The sequence below is a fragment of the Myxine glutinosa genome, chromosome 2 (genome assembly GCF_964187855.1).
Source record: "Myxine glutinosa chromosome 2, kmMyxGlut1.1, whole genome shotgun sequence".
Taxonomy (NCBI): Eukaryota; Metazoa; Chordata; class Myxini; order Myxiniformes; family Myxinidae; genus Myxine; species Myxine glutinosa.
Window position 1 is genome coordinate 52,008,684 of NC_136262.1, and position 20,545 is coordinate 52,029,228.

A 20,545-nucleotide genomic window follows, 5' to 3' on the forward strand; every position below is an offset into this window, starting at 1 on the left:
TACTCATCCCAACTCTCTCTTCCTCATATGTGGTGATTTCAACTGTCATCATGCCAGTTGGCTGGGTGTGGGTACCTCTCTCACCAGCCATGGCTCCTCAGCAAAGGACTTCTGTGACTCACTGGGACTGACACAATCTGTCAATTTCCCGACCCGGATCTCAGTCAACGGAACATCTTCTCTTCTGGACTTGGTTATGACTAACTTCCCTGAAAATGTCTGCTGCTCTTCTTCTGCTCCGATCGGATCATCTGATCATGTCCTTGTTAAAGTGGACATCTCTCTGACCATCCTCAGGGAGCCTGCTCAGCGTCGACGAGTCTGGCATTTCACTCAGGCCAACTGGCACGGTCTTCAAGCAGCCATCAATCATCTGGACTGGTCTCCCATCTCTACCACCTCTGACATCAACTCATCCTGGGAATTCTTCCAAAGTAAATTGCTCTCTCTCATGCACAGATTTATCCCATCTCGTCTTCAGTTGTCATACCCTTCCTCCCGTCCATGGTACACGGAATCTTGTGGTGAGGCTGTTGCCCAGAAACAACTTGCCTTCGTCTCCTGGAAAGCAAATCCAACGGAAGGAAATCTCATTTCCTTTCACAAAGCCCGAAACAAGTGTGTGTCCACCCTCAGGAGAGCCAGGAAACAATATCTCTCCGTTCTCAAGACCGAACTCTCTTATCTGTCTCCCTCTTCCAAATCCTGGTGGCGTCTGGTCAAATCCGTTTCTGGTGTTTGTTCCCCCTCCATCCCCTCCCTTACCTCAAACGGCTACACAGCTGACTCCGCACGTGAAAAAGCTGAATGCCTCAACTCTGTGTTTGCCTCTAAATCTTGTGTCCCAAACCCATCCCTCTCTGTACCCACCATACCCAGTCGTACCCTGCTGCTCCTGGACTCCGTGTCCTTTCCTCCTGACAAGGTGGAAAAGTTTCTGTCAACCCTCGACTCTGATTCTGCAACTGGACCCGACGGCATCAGCCCACGGGTCCTAAAATCCTGCTCTGCTGCTCTATCTCACCCTCTCTCTGTTCTCTTCACCCTCTCTTTTGCTCAAGGTCAACTGCCATCTGCTTGGAAATCAGCCAACATCACCGCTTTGCACAAAAAAGGTGCAAAAACAGATCCTAGCAACTACAGACCAATCAGCCTTCTCCCAATTATCAGCAAAGTCATGGAATCCATCATTGCTTCGGATATGAAATCTTTCCTCTTCTCCAATGGCTTGATCTCTGATCATCAATTTGGTTTCAGACCAGGTCACTCTACTCTGGACATGCTGCTTCTGCTGTCTCAACAATGGATGGAGGTCCTCAATGCCAAACAGGAAATTAGAGCTGTCTCCCTCGACATATCACGTGCCTTCGACACGGTCTGGCACCCCGCTCTGCTCACCAAACTCTCCTCCTTTGGTATCCATGGAAATCTCCACGCATGGCTGGTGGACTTCCTCTCTAGTCGTCGTCAACGTGTAGCCCTGAATGGGTTTCTCTCATCTCCTCTTCCTGTTCAGGCTGGAGTTCCCCAAGGCAGTGTTCTGGGCCCCGTGCTTTTTCTGGTCTTCATCAATGATCTCTCTGACTCTCTCGAAAATCCTCTCTATCTCTTTGCTGATGACTCCACTCTCTGCCGCTCCATTCCTCTTCCCTCAGATCGGCAGTCTGCTGCCTCCTCACTCTCTGAAGACCTGGACAAAATCACAGACTGGTCAAACAAGTGGAACATGTCTTTCAATCCTGACAAATCTCACACTCTTACTATGTCTCTCCGAAAATATCGACTGGACAACCCTCCCATCTACTTTCTCAACAATCCTCTCCAAGAAGTTCTGTCGCTCAAGATTTTGGGTCTCACTATCTGCCATGATCTTTCTTGGGAAAACCACATTTCCAAGCTGGCCTCCAAAGCCAGTCGCCGACTGGGCATCCTCCGTCGTGCGAAGTCCTTCCTCGGCACACCTGAGCTCCTCACCACATACAAGGCTTTCATCCGCAGCTCAATGGAATACTGTTCTCCCCTATGGGCCGGTGCTCCTGCCTCACACCTAGCTCGGCTTCACGCTGTTGAAACCAAAGCTTTCAGAATTATTGGAATCTCCCACGATGAAGCTATCTCTGAGGGCCTTTCACTCACTCACCGCAGGCAGGTAGGTGGTCTTTCTGTCTTCTACCGACTCCTCTCCGGCCTTGCACCCCCAGCTCTCTCTGTGCTCTGTCCCCCAAATATTCCTACAGGTCGCACAAGATCTGCCAGCAACCCTCTGATGGTTAAACTGCCGAAATCTCGGCTCTCTGCTCACCTTCACTCTTTCATTCCTCTTTTCTCCCGCCTCTGGAACAAACTCCCTCACTCCCTTCAATCCCACTCCTCCCTCCAGGTCTTTAAAACAGCTGTTCACCACCATCTCTTATCTTCCCCCATCCAAAACCTTGATCTTTTCTACCCCCACTAATTCACCCCAGATCCACCTTGTTTGAAATTCCAACTTCTTTCCTGGAAGTCCTGGCAGTGTCCATATGTTTTATACCTCTCCCACCACCCCCCCCTTCCCATGCCTTCCCCCCAAAGCCCTCTCCCTCCCACAGTTCTCTCGATGTCTCCATGTCTCTCGGTCCCTGCTCTCAAATGTTGTGTTTGTGTCCTTCCCCCTCTCTCCCCATCTTGTCTACCGCTCCCGATGTTATTTGTTTTGTGTGTCTGTTTGTCTTTCTGTGTGATTAATGTTCGCTCTTTCACGAGCCTCGATCTTGTATACAAAAAAAAAAAAAAAATCTCCATCGTCAAATTCTCCACTGGCAAATTTAGCGAAGAGATCGTTCAACGTTCGCTTCTCATCTACAACTGATCTCGCGAACCAAGACTTCAAAACTTTTGTCGACGAACGTATGTATGCTTACACACACGAATATCGTCATATTCCCTACTCAAATTTGTACCATTAAAAGTATGAAATGCAAGATTTTTACACGTAAATTGCACTTGCCCAGTGCACAACCGCTGCGAGAATTGACCATCTTTAGCACAAAGTGTCTGCGTTAAGCCTAGCATGTATTAACCAGGAAGTTCCGATAGAGGGCGCGATCCATAATAGTTCTGATCATCAATGCACAAGATACGATCAGCAAACGCCCGGAAACGGCAAGTTTTAGACCGAGTTTCTTCGCAAAACGTTTTTTTTAAAACAAGTATATTGTTACGGATCTCAATGTCGGCCCTTTTCCCCTTACCAAGGGGGGATTAATCCCCTTGTTTGTGACTGACCGACGTGAGTCCTGAAGCTGCCCAGCTCCCTCCAGGGAGGCAGGTGAGCAACCTCGTCCGAGACCGCGGACAAGATATTAATTGCCGAGCGGATTAGCAGCCGCGGCTCGAACCATTAACAGAAACTAGACCCGATTCAGAACTTTGGCCAAATCGTGCCACAGGTATCCAATGGGGAAATCACTAAAACGAACCGGATGAGAATGAAGAAGACGAAGGTAGGAAGAACAGGGATTTATTACTAATTATTTACAAGACCAAAATAACCAAGGCAGAAGGAAAGATACGAAAATAAAGACAGAAGGAAAAGAAGACACAGTGCAATACTACTTATCTATACAAGCTTACTTATACCCCAGGACAAGACACAAAACAGACGACAGTCAGACTTACACGAATGGGGAATGAAGGCAGAAATGAATGGCAGGAGGTGGATGGCTGGACGGATGAGGTGGGATCACAGGGCGGGAAGGCTGCGGGTCCGTTCGGTGTCACGGCACGGCTCGAAGTTGCGGTGGTCAAAGCTGCAGTGGTCAAAAGCTGCAGTGGTCAAAAGCTGCAGTCAGGTCGTGCCTCTGCCGCATCTGCTGCGCATCTTTTATCTCTCTCATCTCTCTCCGCAGTCCTTCCGCACCCCCTTTTATGAGGCGCGTCGCAATCAAGCCGCCGGCCTTTTAGAAAGGCCCATCGGTGAGCTCGCCTCGGCCTTGATTGGTCGCAAGGGCTCACCGATCCCGCCCCTTGAGGAGGCGTTGGCAAAGCCACGCCTTGTTCCTGGCACTTTGCTGACTCCTCCCACCTTCTGCTCTGAGATGACCGCGTGCGTAATGGAGTTTGGGGTCCAGAAAACCGCCCAATACACTGGCAAATGCAGTTGGCAATAAAGGCTTTTGGGGAAATTTGAAAAGGGAATCTGTCTTATTCGATTCAGTGCAATACAGTGTCAATTAATGGGTAACAGAGCCTTAACCTGGAACACAGAATAAGGAAATAACTATAAGAGAGGTATATGGTGGCCTACGTGCTTGTACATGGATTAACTAAGGGGACGGCCTTTGACCTTTACACACAAAACGGAGATATTTACAAGAATTCATTACACTTACAGAGGGTGATATTTACAACAATATTCTCAAATCCAATTTTTTAACAATATATTTTTAAAAAATAGTATTAAATAGTAAATAAAAGTAGGCGGCGACAAAAAAGGAAGCGGGCGGGGACGAGAAACATTTTTTTTTTTTTACTTGGCCTAAGGTGTATAGAGTAGTTTAATAGGTGCTGGGCAAAGCCTGGCACCGCCATGCGCCGAGGTTGTGAAGCTCAAGGCAGTGGGTTCTCCCCACAAAAGAGTTCAGATTTGACAGCGGAATGTAAATAATTTTATTAATCGTAAATTTTGCTATTTTGGAATAGACGGCGCTTGTGTTTCTGAACGAAAATGTCACACACATCATGTGGGGATATGGTGAAGTCATGGTGTATGTTCATGAGGGCCAGAGATGCCATCCGACTTTCTCCCATGGAATTTCTTAGGTAGGTCTTCAGACGACGCAGGCAAGAAAATGAGCGTTCGGCCTCACAGGAACCTACAGGGAGGGTGCATCCAATATGGAGTAGGACTTTGATGGATGGAAATTCGTCTCCATCTACTGCGTAGAAACAATCCATGAATGTGCTTGGAAGCGTGTTGTTGGGCTTCCTTTTCCAAAACATCTGCCAGTCTCTAAGCTCATTTATCAGTCCTTACTTATACCCCAGGACAAGACACACAAAACAGACGACAGTCAGACTTCACGAATGGGGAATGAAGGCAGAAATGAATGGCTGGAGGTGGATGGCTGGACGGGTGTCGTTTTTGTTTTTCCATGTCGTTTTTCCAACGCAACAGCGTCTGATGTAGAGCTGGAATGTCGCAGGTATCGGCGATTATTGCAGATTTGCATTAGCAGAAAGAGATCACTACCTTCCCGATTTTCAGCACAGAATCGGTGTCCATTTCCTGGCTGAGGTTGTCGAGAAATGGAATGGACATGTTTCTGAGGTAGAAGAGCCAGGGAGCATTGGCGGCAGTGTTTGGACGATGGATTTGTCGTTTTACAACTCTCGGCATTGTGACATCACCTCCTTCAGGTTATATCATGAGGCGTGTGCGATTTGCACGTCTGGAAGAGGAAGAGACTTCCGGAAGACTCTTCCGGTCGTTCGATTTGGACTCTTCTCTTCTCGGAAGCTCTTCTGCCTTTTCCAAAAATCCAGCAGAAGAGGCGCAGGCTCTTCGAAAACAAAATGGCCTCGCCTAATTTCAGTCACGGAGAAACGCTGCTGGTTATACTTACGCAGCAAAACTTGCAAGTGAAAACACAATCTGGATATTTGCATCAACTTGTGATGTAGTGTCATCTTTGTCTAATTCTTCCATCATGAGCGTGAGTAATGCATGTCTGGCCGCCATCTTGCTTCTCTTCTGCCTGTTCGGCGCAAAGCAATCTTCCGGAAGAGGCTTCGGTCTTCGGAAGAGACCAAATCGCATGCACCTATGGCCTTAGCGTGATCGAACCACAGAGAGAATGCCGTTTCAGCATTTGACCCTACTTGAGTAAGCGCTTCCTTCTTGTCGTCAATCATCGAGTCTGCCTCCAGCACATCCATGCCGTTGCGTTGAAGAGGAGGGGGGTGCGCACCCCCTGCGCCCCCCACCCCTCCTCCCTGGATCCGCCACTGCTTTCCCACCTGGAAGCGGTGCTACATGATACCATTTACATCGATAATAATTGGCGACCCGGGATGAAAAACTATCCGTGCTAAACTAGGCCGGGGAGTGGACACTATTGGCGGGGAAAAGTGCAAAACTATGCTGGGGGAGTGGACACTATTAGCGGGGAAATGTGCAAAACTATGCCGGGGGAGTGGACACTATTAGTGGGGAAAAGTGCAAAACTAGGCCGGGGAGTGGACACTTCACAGGGAAAAATGCAAATCTATGCTGAGGGAGTGGACACTATTAGCGGGGAAAAGTGCAAAACTATGCTGGGGGAGTGGACACTATTAGTGGGGAAAAGTGCAAAACTATGCTGGGGGAGTGGACACTATTAGTGGGATAAAGTGCAAAGATATGCTGCGGGAGTGGACACGATTATTGGGGAAAAGTGCAAAACTATGCTGGGGGAGTGGACACTATTAGTGGGGTAAAGTGCAAGGCTATGCTGGGGGAGTGAACACTATTAGTGGGGAAATGCGCAAAACTATGCTGGGGGAGTGGACACTATTAGCAGGGTAAAGTGCAAAGCTATGCTGGGGGAGTGGACACTATTAGTGGTGAAATGCGCAAAACTATGCTGGGGGAGTGGACACTATTAGCGGGGAAATGTGCAAAACTAGGCCGAGGAGTGGACACTATTAGCGGGGTAAAGTGCAAAGCTATGCTGGGGGAGTGGACACTATTATTGGGTTAATGCGCAAAACTAGGCCGAGGAGTGGACACTATTAGTGGGGTAAGGTGCAAAACTATGCTGGGGGAGTGGACACTATTCGTGGGGTAAAGCGCAAAGCTATGCTTGGGGAGTGGACACTATTAGTGGGGAAATGTGCAAAACTAGGCCGGGGAGTGGACACTATTAGCGGGGAAATGTGCAAATCTATGCTGGGGGAGTGGACATTATTAGTGGGGAAATGTGCAAAACTATGCTGGGGGAGTGGACACTATTCGTGGGGAAATGTGCAAAACAATGCTGGGGGAGTGGACACTATTAGTGGGGAAATGTGCAAAACTATGCTGGGGGAGTGGACACTATTAGTGGGGAAATGTGCAAAACTATGATGGGGGAGTGGACACTATTGGCGGGACAAAGTGCAAAACCATGCTGGGGGAGTGGACACTATTAGCGGGGAAATGTGCAAAACTAGGCCAGGGAGTGGACACTATTAGCGGGGCAAAGTGCAAAACTAGGCCTGGGAGTGGACACTATTAGTTGGGAAAAGTGCAAAACTAGGCCGGGGATTGGACACTATTTGCAGTGAAAAGTGCAAAACTATGCTGGGGGAGTCGACACTATTAGTGGGGAAAAGTGAAAAACTATGCTGGGGGAGTGGACACTATTTGCAGGGAAAAGTGAAAAACTAGGCCGGCGAGTGGACACTATTTGCGGGGAAAAGTGCAAAACTAGGCCGGGGAGTGGACACTATTTGTGGGGAAAAGTGCAAAACTAGGCCGGGGAGTGGACACTATTTGCGGGGAAAAGTGCAAAACTAGGCCATGGAGTGGACAATATTTGCTGGGAAAAGTGCAAAACTAGGCCGGGGAGTGGACACTATTAGTGGGGAAATTTGCAAAACTATGCTGGGGGAGTGGACACTATTGGCGGGGCAAAGTGCAAAACTATGCTGGGGGAGTGGACACTCTTAGCGGGGAAATGTGCAAAACTAGGCCGGGGAGTGCACACTATTAGCGGGGAAATGTGCAAAGCTATGCTGGGGGAGTGGACACTATTAGTGGGGAAATGTGCAAAACTATGCTGGGGGAGTGGACACTATTGGCGGGGCAAAGTGCAAAACTCTGCTGGGGGAGTTGACACTTAGCGGGGAAATGTGCAAAACTAGGCCAGGGAGTGGACACTATTAGTGGGGCAAAGTGCAAAACTAGGCCGGGGAGTGGACACTATTAGTGGGAAAAGTGCAAAACTAGGCCGGGGAGTGGACACTATTCGCGAGGCAAAGTGCAAAACTAGGCCTGTGAGTGGACACTATTAGTGGGGGAAAGTGCAAAACTATGCTGGGGAGTGGACACTATTTGCGGGGAAAAGTGTAAAACTAGGCCAGGGAGTAGACACTATTAGCGGGGAAAAGTGCAAAACTATGCTGGGGAGTGGACACTATTTGCGGGGAAAAGTGTAAAACTAGGCCAGGGAGTAGACACTATTAGCGGGACAAAGTGCAAAACTAGGCCTGTGAGTGGACACTATTAGTGGGGAAAAGTGCAAAACTAGGCCGGGGAGTGGACACTATTAGTGGGGAAAAGTGAAAAACTATGCTGGGGGAGTGGACACTATTGGCGGGGCAAAGTGCAAAACTATGCTAGGGGAGTGGACACTATTAGCGGGGAAATGTGCAAAACTAGGCCGGGGAGTGGACACTATTAGCGGGGCAAAGTGCAAAACTAGACCGGGGAGTTGACACTATTAGTGGGGAAAAGTGAAAAACTAGGCTGGGGAGTGGACAGTATTTGCGGGGAAAAATGCAAAACTATGTTGGGGGAGCGGACACTATTAGTGGGGAAAAGTGAAAAACTATGCTGGGGGAGTGGAGACTCTTCATGCCAAGTGTGAGTAATCCCCATGGGTGAAAGGGTGTACTCAATGGATGGAAGCAAACACATGGTGAGGGGTGAGGCTAATAAAAAAAAATCACCCTTTATTAAAATGAAACAATCTACTGTTTGATGGTTGTGAGTCACTGAGATCCAGAAGGTTCACCCCCTTCCCCAGCTGACTGGGGATCCTCCATGGCTGCTGCTCTTTGGTGCACTGCCGACAACGTAATAGCGAGTTATTGGTAAATAATCACAATGTTGTTTGAAACCTTTACTAGGGTGACCAGGAATAACATACGGGACACTCAGGCATGGGACAAGTGGGCTGTTGTAGGCACCATTTCCCATTGTACGGTCGCAGGCCCCAGTGTGAAAGCAGAGGTCATTGTGGGAAACGTATAAACAATATTACTTTGTTTAAATGGATTCAAACTTTTGAGGATGAAACTTTTTAATTAAAAACAATTATTACAGCTTGTTGTACATTTTTTTTCTTTTTCAACAAACTACAGAACGGGTACAGATACATTAAAAGTACACATTAAAGTTCAATCTCCTGTCAAACCGTTGAATTAACACGAGCTGGGTTGATTCAGCCTGTCATCTTTCTGAGGTTGGCAAAATGAATACCAGCTTGCTGGGATGAATGAGCTATTCGAGTACCTGCATCGGAGTGGTGACCCGTCCAGGATTGTGGCTGAGAAACTGCTTCGGCAGCTCTATGTATCTGAAGATGTAAAAAGTGGTCATCATCAAGATACATCAATTTACGATAACATGCTCATATGAGTGAAAATCTTGAAGGAATTTTAGTGTTGCAGACTCAAAAGAACAACATCAATAAGAACAACATTTGGATCATTTTATATAATTCGTATCAAATGGAACCACATCAGAAATTGCTTCTGCAAATAAGAATCAAGACTGTGAAGGTAACTTTTTTCCCGAGTTGGGTTTCCTTTCCTCGTTACAGCATGTGGACTAAGGTATTTGAATGGTTGAAACTTTGCTTCCATCTCATGAACGAATGATCAATAAATATCTACATCATCTGGTCTTTGTTTTGTAATTTCTGATCCAAAACCGTTTAACATTCCATATATTTACAATTTGAACTTAAAGATTATGTGAAAGGTTTTTGTTTTATATAATTACACAAAAAGGAACTTTGGCACAGGAGGAGCCTTTAGGCCCACCTAATACCTGTGCTGCGCCAACCCCAGTATCCATCATCCATCTGCACACAAGCTGCATACAAGTTTGCTGATTGAGTATTTGACAGCATGGAAGCAACTTTGTAACAATTCCACATTGCCAGTATGAAATCCTTGTACGACAGGTAAAAGGGTGAACTTGAAATTAGCTCTCAAAATTATTAAATCAATTGGTACACAATGTCAGTTCACAAGTATTTATTATAACGACTATTCATTTATATGAGAGAGGCTCATGGAAGAGCAAGGTAGAAATGACAGTTGGGCAAACGTTAAGGGAAGAAAAACCACAGGAAAAGAGACATTAAGGGAAGAAAAACCACAGGAAAAGAGGAGCGAGAGAGAGAGAGAGAGAGGAGCAAACACTGAAACTAGCTGGTAGAATAGTTAGGTTATGAAAGACTAATGGGGTTGATGAAGACAATGGGTCAGAATTGCGGATGAGAAGAGATGGCAGTGCACTACTTGCTTGAATTCTGGAAGAAAAAGTGTGTAAAGGTGGATCTAGAAACAGGTAAATGAGGAAGAAAAGGGTTGAGGTAAGTTATCAGCCTGGATTTTGGAAATTTAACCAGGTCGTTACTGAAAGAATGTATACATCCTGGAGTGAATAGGAAGGGTTGAAGGACAGAGAAAGAGAGAGAGAGAAAGAGAGAAAGAGAGAAAGAGAGAAAGAGAGAGAGAGAAAGAGAGAAAGAGAGAGAAAGAGAGAGAGAGAGAGAGAAAGAGAGAGAGAGAAAGAGAAAGAGAGAGAAAGAGAGAGAGAGAGAGAGAGAAAGAGAGAAAGAGAGAGAGAGAAAGAAAGAGAGAGAGAAAGAGAGAGAAAGAGAAAGAGAGAAAGAGAGAGAGAGAAAGAGAGAAAGAGAGAGAGAGAAAGAGAAAGAGAGAAAGAGAGAGAGAGAAAGAGAGAGAGAAAGAGAAAGAGAGAAAGAGAGAGAGAGAAAGAGAGAAAGAGAGAAAGAGAGAGAGAGAAAGAGAGAGAGAGAGAAAGAGAGACTTTGACTTTTGTGTCCTTTTATTATAAACAATGTAAAGCCATTTCACAAGCAGTTGTAAAAAAAACATTTCACAAAGCAGTTGTAAAAGAAAACACAGCAACCAGTTTAAAGAAATTGCATAAGGATCATGAAGACACCACAAAAAGAGCAAAGGGGTATTTAAAAGAAAACCAGCAAATATACAAAAATATATATTTTACAAACCAAAGGGGAAGACACAAACAAAACCACAACCAATTTTAAAGGAAAACGCTCACGCAAGAGCTATAAATACATCAAGAGCAAATTAAGCGAAAACCTAAGAGAGAGAGAGAGAAATGTATTCAAAGACACAGGAAGAAACATATATGCAAGCAATCAGTTCCAAAGAAAAAAAGTCAAAACAATCAGGAATTATAAAGTAATTACCACTTTTGAATCATCGACTGAGCACAGAACATTGCCAATACACCACTTTCTCTCAAAAAGTTGGACGTTTCCATTACTGACAAAGAAATCAAATTCTAGCTTGTCGTGTTGAGACAAACCCTTTAAAAATAGAAATAGCATCAGAGCCATAGCCGTTATCTATTTTAATTTTCCGAGATTTATATATCGCATATTTTGCAACAGCAACCAAAAAATTGAGAAGAACACCCACATCTCTACATGTGGGCCTGGAAGACACACCAAATATAAACATATGCATATTGAAAGGGTAGGACAGTTGGTGAAAAAGATATTCAAGGAACAAGAAAAGCGATGTCAGTCGACGACACTGTACATAAGCATGAAACAAATCCTCCTTCTGATCACAGAAAGGACAAGTTTCCGGCAGCGAGCTGTTAATACGGTGGACAAAAATATTGGAGGGAAGCGCCCAGTGTGCTAACCTCCATTGTATGTCCGCTAACACACCATGTATTGGTAAAGGTGTACATGTGAGGCCAAAGGGGGGTACACGGAGACCCCGACCCTAACCGCTCTGACCACAAAGCTACTCGTGTTCTCCCAGAGAGGGGTACATTCTTATTTTGTCGAGAGAGATCACGGATTCCAATCTTAGTTACAAGATGAAAAGGGGGGGTATGTTCAATCTCCGGCTGAAGAGAAGACGAAAGGAGCACTTTGATTTCAGGGAAACCTAACCGAAAGTCCTCAATGTTACCAACACCTTCCCAGCCGATGTTTAGCTGTCTAAATTTTCTAATGACTATACGTACAACTTGGTCTACAAGTCGGACAGACCGAGATCCAACTGAGGTTGCCACCAAACCAGCAGGTTTCCACTTAACTCCAGATGAATCTCTCAGATCACATACTTTGTTAATTCCTCCTTGGATAAATTTTTTAATCAGGGCATGGCTATGAGGGATACCAGGAAAAAAGTTATTGAAGAAAAGGGGTTCTTGAAGGAACATTCGACAATTATAGCCCTCAAGGAAGCGGTGGACGTCAAACCTTTTCCAAGTGTCCAATAAACTCTGATAGAATCTCGGAAGAGAGGCAAAATTTATATGCTCGAGGTCTATCAAAAGAAGCTGCCGATCATATCTCAGTCTACCAGCCTGTTGTAACAGAAAAAATGCAAAGGGCCGCCAGGGCAGCTGTTCAGCGAACAGTAGTCTCTGCAGAGACTGCAGCCGAAAGGCCACAACCCGACCAGAGATATCAACAATGCCCTGGCCACCTTCCTTCCGGGGGTAGTACAATATCTCAGGCCTCAGCCAATGGTAGCCACTCCAAAAGAAGTTTACTAGCATTCGCTGAGTAGCCATAATTATTTGGTTTGATGGCTGTAAAGCAATAATTCTGTGCCATAATTTTGTTGCAACCAGATTGTTTATGACAAGGGTACGGCCTCGATAGGAGATGGACCTCAGCAGTCCTTCCCATGCTTTCAATCTGTGCATAATTTGTTCCAACACTCCTTCCCAATTTTTCATTTCTGTTTCACGATTACCGATATGCACTCCAAGATATTTAACCCCGTCCGTTCTCCAGACCAGGTTGTGTGGGAGTGAGGGTGGTGATACACAAGAGAGATTGCCTTTGCCACACCATAATGCTGTACTTTTATTCCAATTGATCCCACCGGAAGAGGCTGCAGAGAAATCTCGCATACAACGTTGTAAAGCAGAGACATCATTGGAGCTTCTAATCAAAACACAGACATCATCAGCATAAGCCGTCTGCACAAATTCTGCTCCTTCTATGCTTCTCATTCCCTGAGGTATTTGCTGTCTAATAGACCGAAGGAGTGGTTCAAGGGCGACTATATATAAAAGCCCAGAGAGGGGGCAACCTTGGCGAATACCCCGTTGGAAAGGAAAGGGAGAGCATAACCTATTGTTGATCTTCATCATACATTGAGTATTAGTATACAGGAGTTTCACATAAGAGGTGAAAGTTTCACCAAACCCCATTCCTTTCAGGACAGAAAAAAGGTACTTGTGGTCAACACGATCGAAAGCCTTAGTTTGATCAAGAAACAGCAATCCAAAATCGTCACGCAGGAAATTATTGCATGAAATAATATCTCTTACCAAAAATATATTATCATAAATAGGTTTTCCAGGCACACAGTAGGTCTGGTCCGGGTGTATAACTGAACTGATCACAGTCTTCATACGATTAGCAAGTACTTTAGAGAAAATCTTGTAATCAACACACAATAAGGAGACAGGTCGCCAGTTATCAACCAGTTGAAGATTCCCAGCTTTTGGTAGCAAACAAACGACTGCTCGTCTACAAGACATTGGAAGTTCTCCGACACGTATGCTTTCATCTAGTACATCGAGTAAGTCAGGTCCCAGAAGGGCCCAGAAGGTCTTGTAGAATTCTGTGGGCAGGCCATCTATTCCAGAAGCTTTCCCATCTTTCAGGCTCCACACAGCTGCTTCAAGTTCATCAGCCGAAATTGGGGAATCGAGCATGCATCGCTCATCCTCCTCGACACTCTGAAGCCCAGCAGTTAACTCTCGTATCACCTCATTGTCCACGTTCTGAGGAGAGTACAAGTTAGAATAGAACCCTTTCAGAGTACACCTGATCGCCTGCTGGGAGGTCACCAGCGACCCATTGGGAGTGAGTAAAGTATAAATTTGTTGTGACCTTTTGAGGGAAGACTCTAACTTAAAGAACTCTTTGTTTGGCATGTCCAGAGTTAAATAGCTCATTCGCATTCGGACCAAAGCACCCATCGCCCGTTGCCGTACCGCTTCCTCCAGCACTGCTTTCTTTGCCCATATTAGTTGGTCACGTGCACCTCTCCCAACCTCATCAACATTCTGTTCTAACGATATAATTTCAGATTTTAACTGATCGATTGATATTGATTGGATTTTGGTGGTGTATGCACTATATTGTTGACAGAAATTCTTAATTTGGGATTTTGCAATGTCCCACCACAGCTGGAGACTATCATACTCAGGTCTGGAGGAGCTAATTTTCTCCCACACGACGTGAAAGGCCTCATTAAATTCCTTGTCATGTTAGAGATGAGTATTCAAAGACCAGTAAGCACTACCACCGGGTGGAAAGGGTAACTTAAAGGACATTGAGATTAAACTGTGGTCTGTGAATCCAGTTGGTAAAATTTTGGAGACAGACACCACATTCAACATTGGCTTGTTCACATAGAATCTGTCCAGCCTTGCCATTGACATAATACCATCATTGCATCTACACCATGTATAACAGCGTGAGAGTGGGTGTTGTGATCTCCACACATCCTTAAACCGAAAGATGTTGATGGTGTCCTCTAGAGCTTTCGTAGAGGCAACATGAGGCTCATGACCATTCCTATCAATCGACGGACAAATTGTGCAATTAAAATCTCCCGCGATACAGATAAAGGCTGTTGGGTCCAGAGTTTTTACAAAATCCCGCAGAGTGGAAAAGAAAATTTTCCTCTCCATTGGGTCACACGGTGCATAAACATTCACTACTATAATCTTTTGGGTATTATAAAGAAAATCTACGGAGATCAAATGCCCTTTATAGATTTCTTTAAATGAAACCTGTTGAGCACAAATCTTGTGACTTAGGCAAATGGCAACACCGGCCCGAGGTGTAGGGAACCCACTTAGCCACCATTGCCCTTTAAAAAGTTTCCCCCAATCGGCTACTTGAGCACTAGTAGCATGGGTCTCTTGTAAGAGAATAATGTCAGCCTTTTCTTTTCCAACTGCTTGAATGGTTTGCACCCTCCGTAAGGGGGCACGACCCCCATTTATATTTAAGGATACAACATTTAGTTCCATGGTTGATTCTTCTGGGGGGTGAAGTCCTCTTCCTCAATTAATTCCTTGTTTGCCTTCGTGATGGATTTCCTCAGCCGCTGAAAGTCAGGTTCGGAGATTTCCACATGCTCACTCCTTTGCAGCAAAGGTTTTGAGGCTGCAAGGAAGGCCTGGATATTAGGAAAATGATCCTTAATTCGTACATGCCTTTGTCTGAAAGTTTCCTTCAAAAATCTGACAATATTTTCTTTTGAGATCTCCAAAGGCTGCTCTTCCTCCTGAGGGGGGGGGGGGGGGCTGTCAACCATTGCCACTGGTTCCTCATGGCCAATCAGTGTCTCTGTAGTTAGAATTCCCTCTGTGACGCCAGTACCGAGTTCCTCCTGAACCTCTACAGAAACACCTGTTCCATCCCCATCTACCTTAGGTTCTTCATCCTCTTTATCCTCATGCATCATTGCAATGGGGGGGGGGAGGGGGGGGGAGGAGTCGTTATTAGTAGTAATGGGTATTTTGCATTCCCCATTAGAATTGATATGGTCATCAGTAGGCTGTTCGGTTTCGCAGGTTGATTTACAACCTTCAGGAAAAAGTTCCCCTTCATCCTGAGCAGGTGGTATCATGTCAGCCATAATTTCACCACCTTGCTGATCTTCATGTGAAGGACTGTCTGAATCGTTTAAACTGCTTCCTGTCTGCACCACCAACACTTTAACACCTTTGTCCTCATTCCTCGCACTTACAAGTGACCGTTTCAAATTTTTCCGAGACGCCGCATCTACAATCTGCTGCTCCTCACAAATCATTCCCTCTACAGGTAGAGGCTTCTCCCTTACATTTGCCGACTCATCGGTTGCACGATGGCCAGCTGTACTGGATGACTCATCGCTTACACGAAGCACATCCGTATGGGTCTCATCAGCACCACTCTTAGCCGTACCTTGATGGTCCAACGTAGATTCCCGCACTGAAGGCGAATCATCTACAGAATCCTCCGTAATGGTCACGGGGGGGAGCTGGTCCGGCTGCTGTGGCATACGTGTTCTCCCCATCAGGACAATACTGCCGAGTGTGTCCATGTACACCACACCCGTAACAAATCAACCTCTCCGTTGCCGCAAAAATCCTGTGCTCACGTTTTGACGACTTAAAAACGAGAGAGACATTCAATTGCGTCAAACCATCCTTCAAAACAACATAACAAAACCGTCTAAACGTTTCGATATACTTAAGCTTCCCGTCTGTGGTGCGAATGGAGGCTTGGATAATTCTCGACACCACAGTACCGTACTGACCGAGCTTCTGAAGAATTTCCTCATTAGACAGCGTCGGTAGAACGTTTGATAGTATTACCTTCGAGGCCGGAGTGTTCCATGGCGAAACCGGAACAAACTGGTCATTACCCAAGGTGAGTCCGTTCTGCACGACGATGCGCGCGAAACGGACACGTGAAACGAAAACAACCACCTTGTGGTGCATTCGGGACGCTGCCCGTATGTCCTCACAACCGATCAATTCTCCGATTGCGAGGAGCGTCTCCTCCAGCGAGACATCTTCCGGTGGGACAAAACACATGCCGTGTTCATCTGTTAACCCCTCATCGGCGTCACGACCGGCATTACTTCGACTATTCTTGCTAGCCATTTGAAGTAACTAAACGAAAAAAATAACCAATAAATGGTACAAAGGTTTATAAAGCCGAAATAAATGAAAAAAACAACAACAATAACTGGGAAATAAATAAATAAATCCCGTTAACCACCTAAAGCGGATAACTTTAACCGCGCTGTCTCTCCCTCTCTCGCTCAGTAGACAAGACGATAGAAAGGGACACCGACACTCGGACAGCAGAAAGGACCAAAAGGTAGGAAGAAAGGAAAAAGCAACACGAGACACAGCACGTACCGCCAGTGACTGAGCAACAGACCTGGCAATCGCACGTGCGTGCTAAGCGAGTGGCAGCTGTGCAAAGTGGGAAGAGAGAGAGAGAGAGAGAGACTTTTTAGACTTTTTATTACAAAAATATAAAAATACAAGCCAGTCGGTGAAGATACTATTCAATACAGGCACAATAATCAAAAATACAGAAAAGAAAAAGAGATAATGACAGGAAATCAAAACAGTCCAATGAACTAGAAAAGAAAAACAACAACAGAAAAACCGACCACACACTGATTCAATCCCAACAAACCTACAAATATATCAATAATTCATTCTCCTGCACCATGCAGATCCCATCAAAACACCAGATGTTCATAAACTCATCAATACATTTCTTTCTTCCAGAATCACAAAATTCAAGTTTGAGTCTGGCAGATATCAAGGCATTAAAAAAGAACAAGACATCACATTGCCCAATCGGCTTTCCTTTCAGTTTTTCCTTCCTCGATAAATAAATTGCCATTTTCGCCGTGGCCACTAAAAACAAAAACAACATATGTACATGTTCTTTCATATCATTGAAACCAAAAATAAATGATCGCAGAGAAAAAGTGATCTTCATTTTTCCAGCCATGTAGTTCAGCCATTGAAATAAAGGCACAAGCCTTGCACAATCAACGTATGCATGGAACACATCCTCTGTGTAAACACAGAACGGGCAACACATAGATATGGGCGCGAAATGACTCACTAATTTATTAGATGGAATGATCCAGTGTATCATTCGCCACTGGAGATCACCTGTCCTTTTGCTTACCAGCTTACTGTATACTGATTCCCATGCAGGCTCAGATGGGAGTCCTTCCGGCATTAGCCCTTTCCACCTGGCCACTCCATTTAACGGTGAGTTCCCAAGCAGAACTGCAGTGCATAACCGATACAGGTCTTTACTACTGCATTTCTGAAAAATGTTTTGTCCCTCACTAATTGGGGGCAAGTCTCCGTGACTAGGCTGTACCAATAAACCAGGAAAATGCCATTCATTGGATGTCACCAAAACTTCCTGGGTCCATCTTAGTCCAAGTTGGAAGCTTTTCTTTACTATTCCCTTTAGTATTCTTCCGATTATTCTGTTTGACCATATTCCAGTCATATCGGCTATCTCTTGCACCGTCTTCCACCCCCAACCAGAATCATGGCGGAGGTCCAACACTTTGATTATGCCCGCTGTAATAAAGTGTTGATAAAAGTCTCGGCTTCATGGAATTGCAGGAAACAGTAGGTTGTAAAAAAGGGGTTCTTCCACAAACATGCTTATAGCATAGGTTTCTTGCTGGCGACTAGTCGAAAGGCTTTGCCAGGCATTCAGAAGGCTCTGATAGAATGATGGTAGATGAGATGTGTCGACATGTTGGAGTTGGACTAAGAAAAGTTCAAGGCCATATCCGAGCCCGCTTGCTTTTCGCAGCACGTGATAGGCCAGAAGTCGGCTTGGCAGTCGTTCCTTGTACAGCAACTGCTGTATGGTACACAGCCGAAAAGCCATGATACGACTTTTTATGTCGATCAGTCCCTGGCCACCTTCAGACAAGGGGCTACATATGACATTTGGTAGTAACCAATGGTGACCACTCCAAAAAAAATCCACGAGTAGCCTCTGCACTGCCTTTAGTAGTGCCTCTGGCGGCTGAAGGCAGATAAACCTATGCCACAGGGAAGAAGCCACCAAATTATTCACCACTAGAACCCTGCCTTTGTAGGAAAGGTGGGGCAGAGCTCGTTTCCACAGTCCCAGTCTTTTTTTTGACATGCTCAACAATCCCGTCCCAATTTTTGAGGACGTAATGTGGAGATCCCAGGAAAACCCCAAGGTATTTGACTCCGTCTTCCACCCATTTTAACTTTGTTGGTAGATGCACAGGTGGTACCAGCACTCTTCCAGGTGGAATGTTCTTGAGACAGGGAATCCATAAGGCCTTACTCTTGTCCCAGTTACACTTCAAAGAAGAAGCGAGGCAAAAAAGATTTAAACATTCAACAAGTGCTGGGATATCACTCTCCTTCTTAACAACCACACAGACATCATCTGCATAAGCCGATACAACTACTGAAGGACTCCCAGGGGATACAGTCACTCCTGAAATATTTTTCCTAAATAAAATTAGGAGTGATTCCATTACCAAGGAAAATAATAACCCAGAAACCGGGCATCCTTGTCTCACCCCTCTTTGAACCTGTACCGGAGAGCTGAGTTCGTTATTTATTTTAAATAAACTAAATATATTGTTGTACAACAAAGTCACGTAGGCCCTAAAATTGACACCAAAGCCACATGCTTCTAGCACCCGATACAAAAAAACATGATCCACACTGTCAAAAGCCCTTTCCAAATCCAGGAATATTATCCCAAAATCTTTTTCCAAGCAATCACATTCCATTAAATCTCTAATCAAAAAAATATTATCATAAATAGATCTGTTTGGGATGCAGTAACTCTGATCATGGTGGACTAGATCACCGATTACGGTCTTCAACCGATTGGCCAACACTTTTGACAATATTTTATAGTCCGTACATAATAACGAGACCGGCCGCCAATTCTTTATCTGTCGTAGATCCCCAGTCTTTGGAATCAGCGACACCACTGCTCTTCTGAAGCTTAGTGGGAGTTCTCCAAGCACCAAGGATGATTCCAGGACATTCAATAATTCAGGGCCCAAAAGGTCCCAAAAAGCCAAGAAAAATTCTGCCGGTAGGCCGTCAATCCCAGGAGCTTTCCCCGAGTCCATTTCACTTAGGGCCTGCGTTAGCTCAGGCAAAGTAATTGTTGAATCCAGGCCCAGGCACTGAGGCTCAGTTAGGGATGAAAGGTGAGAAGTTAAAAATTCCATGGTTTGCTCACAAACATTTTGTTTTGCATAGACTTTTGAAAAAAACTCTCTAATGCACAACCTTACATCTCCAGGGTTGGCAACCATGTTTCCCCTAAAGTCTTGTACAGAGAAAAGGGTTTTGGGTGACTTATTTACAAAATCCATTTGGAAGAAAGATTTACTCGGGGTGTCTGATACCTTTAAATTGTTTATTCTTAATCTAATTAACAGGCCTGCTGCTTTCTCCTGAATCAGCTCTTTCAGTTGAGCCTTCTTTTCAACCAATAACCTGTGGTCTCTTCTGATATTATCTTTAGCCAGTTTACACTCTAACCGTATAATATCAGCTTCTAAACAAGCCATTGTTATATTTTTTACGTCAGTATCATTTGAAACAAACTGCTGACAAAACACTCTAATCTGAGCTTTTGTGTTATCCCACCATAATGCTAAAGAAGAGAAAGAGGGCTTTCTTGAAAGTTGGATGACCCAAAAAGCACGGAAGGCGTCTTTAAACAAAGCATCTTCGAGAAGACTGGTATTGAATTTCCAGTATGCACTTTTGCGTAAGGGTTGAGGGAAAAAGAGGCCCATGGTAACTAAATGATGATCAGAAAACAAAGATGGAAAATGATTTGGAGAGATAACCGCATTCCTGAACTGTGAGTTTATGTACCAACGGTCAAGTCTAGCGAAAGTCATTCTCCCATTGGCACATCGTCCCCAAGTATACTCAGATTTGTTGGGGTAATGCAGTCTCCATGCATCTAGCACACCCACTGCC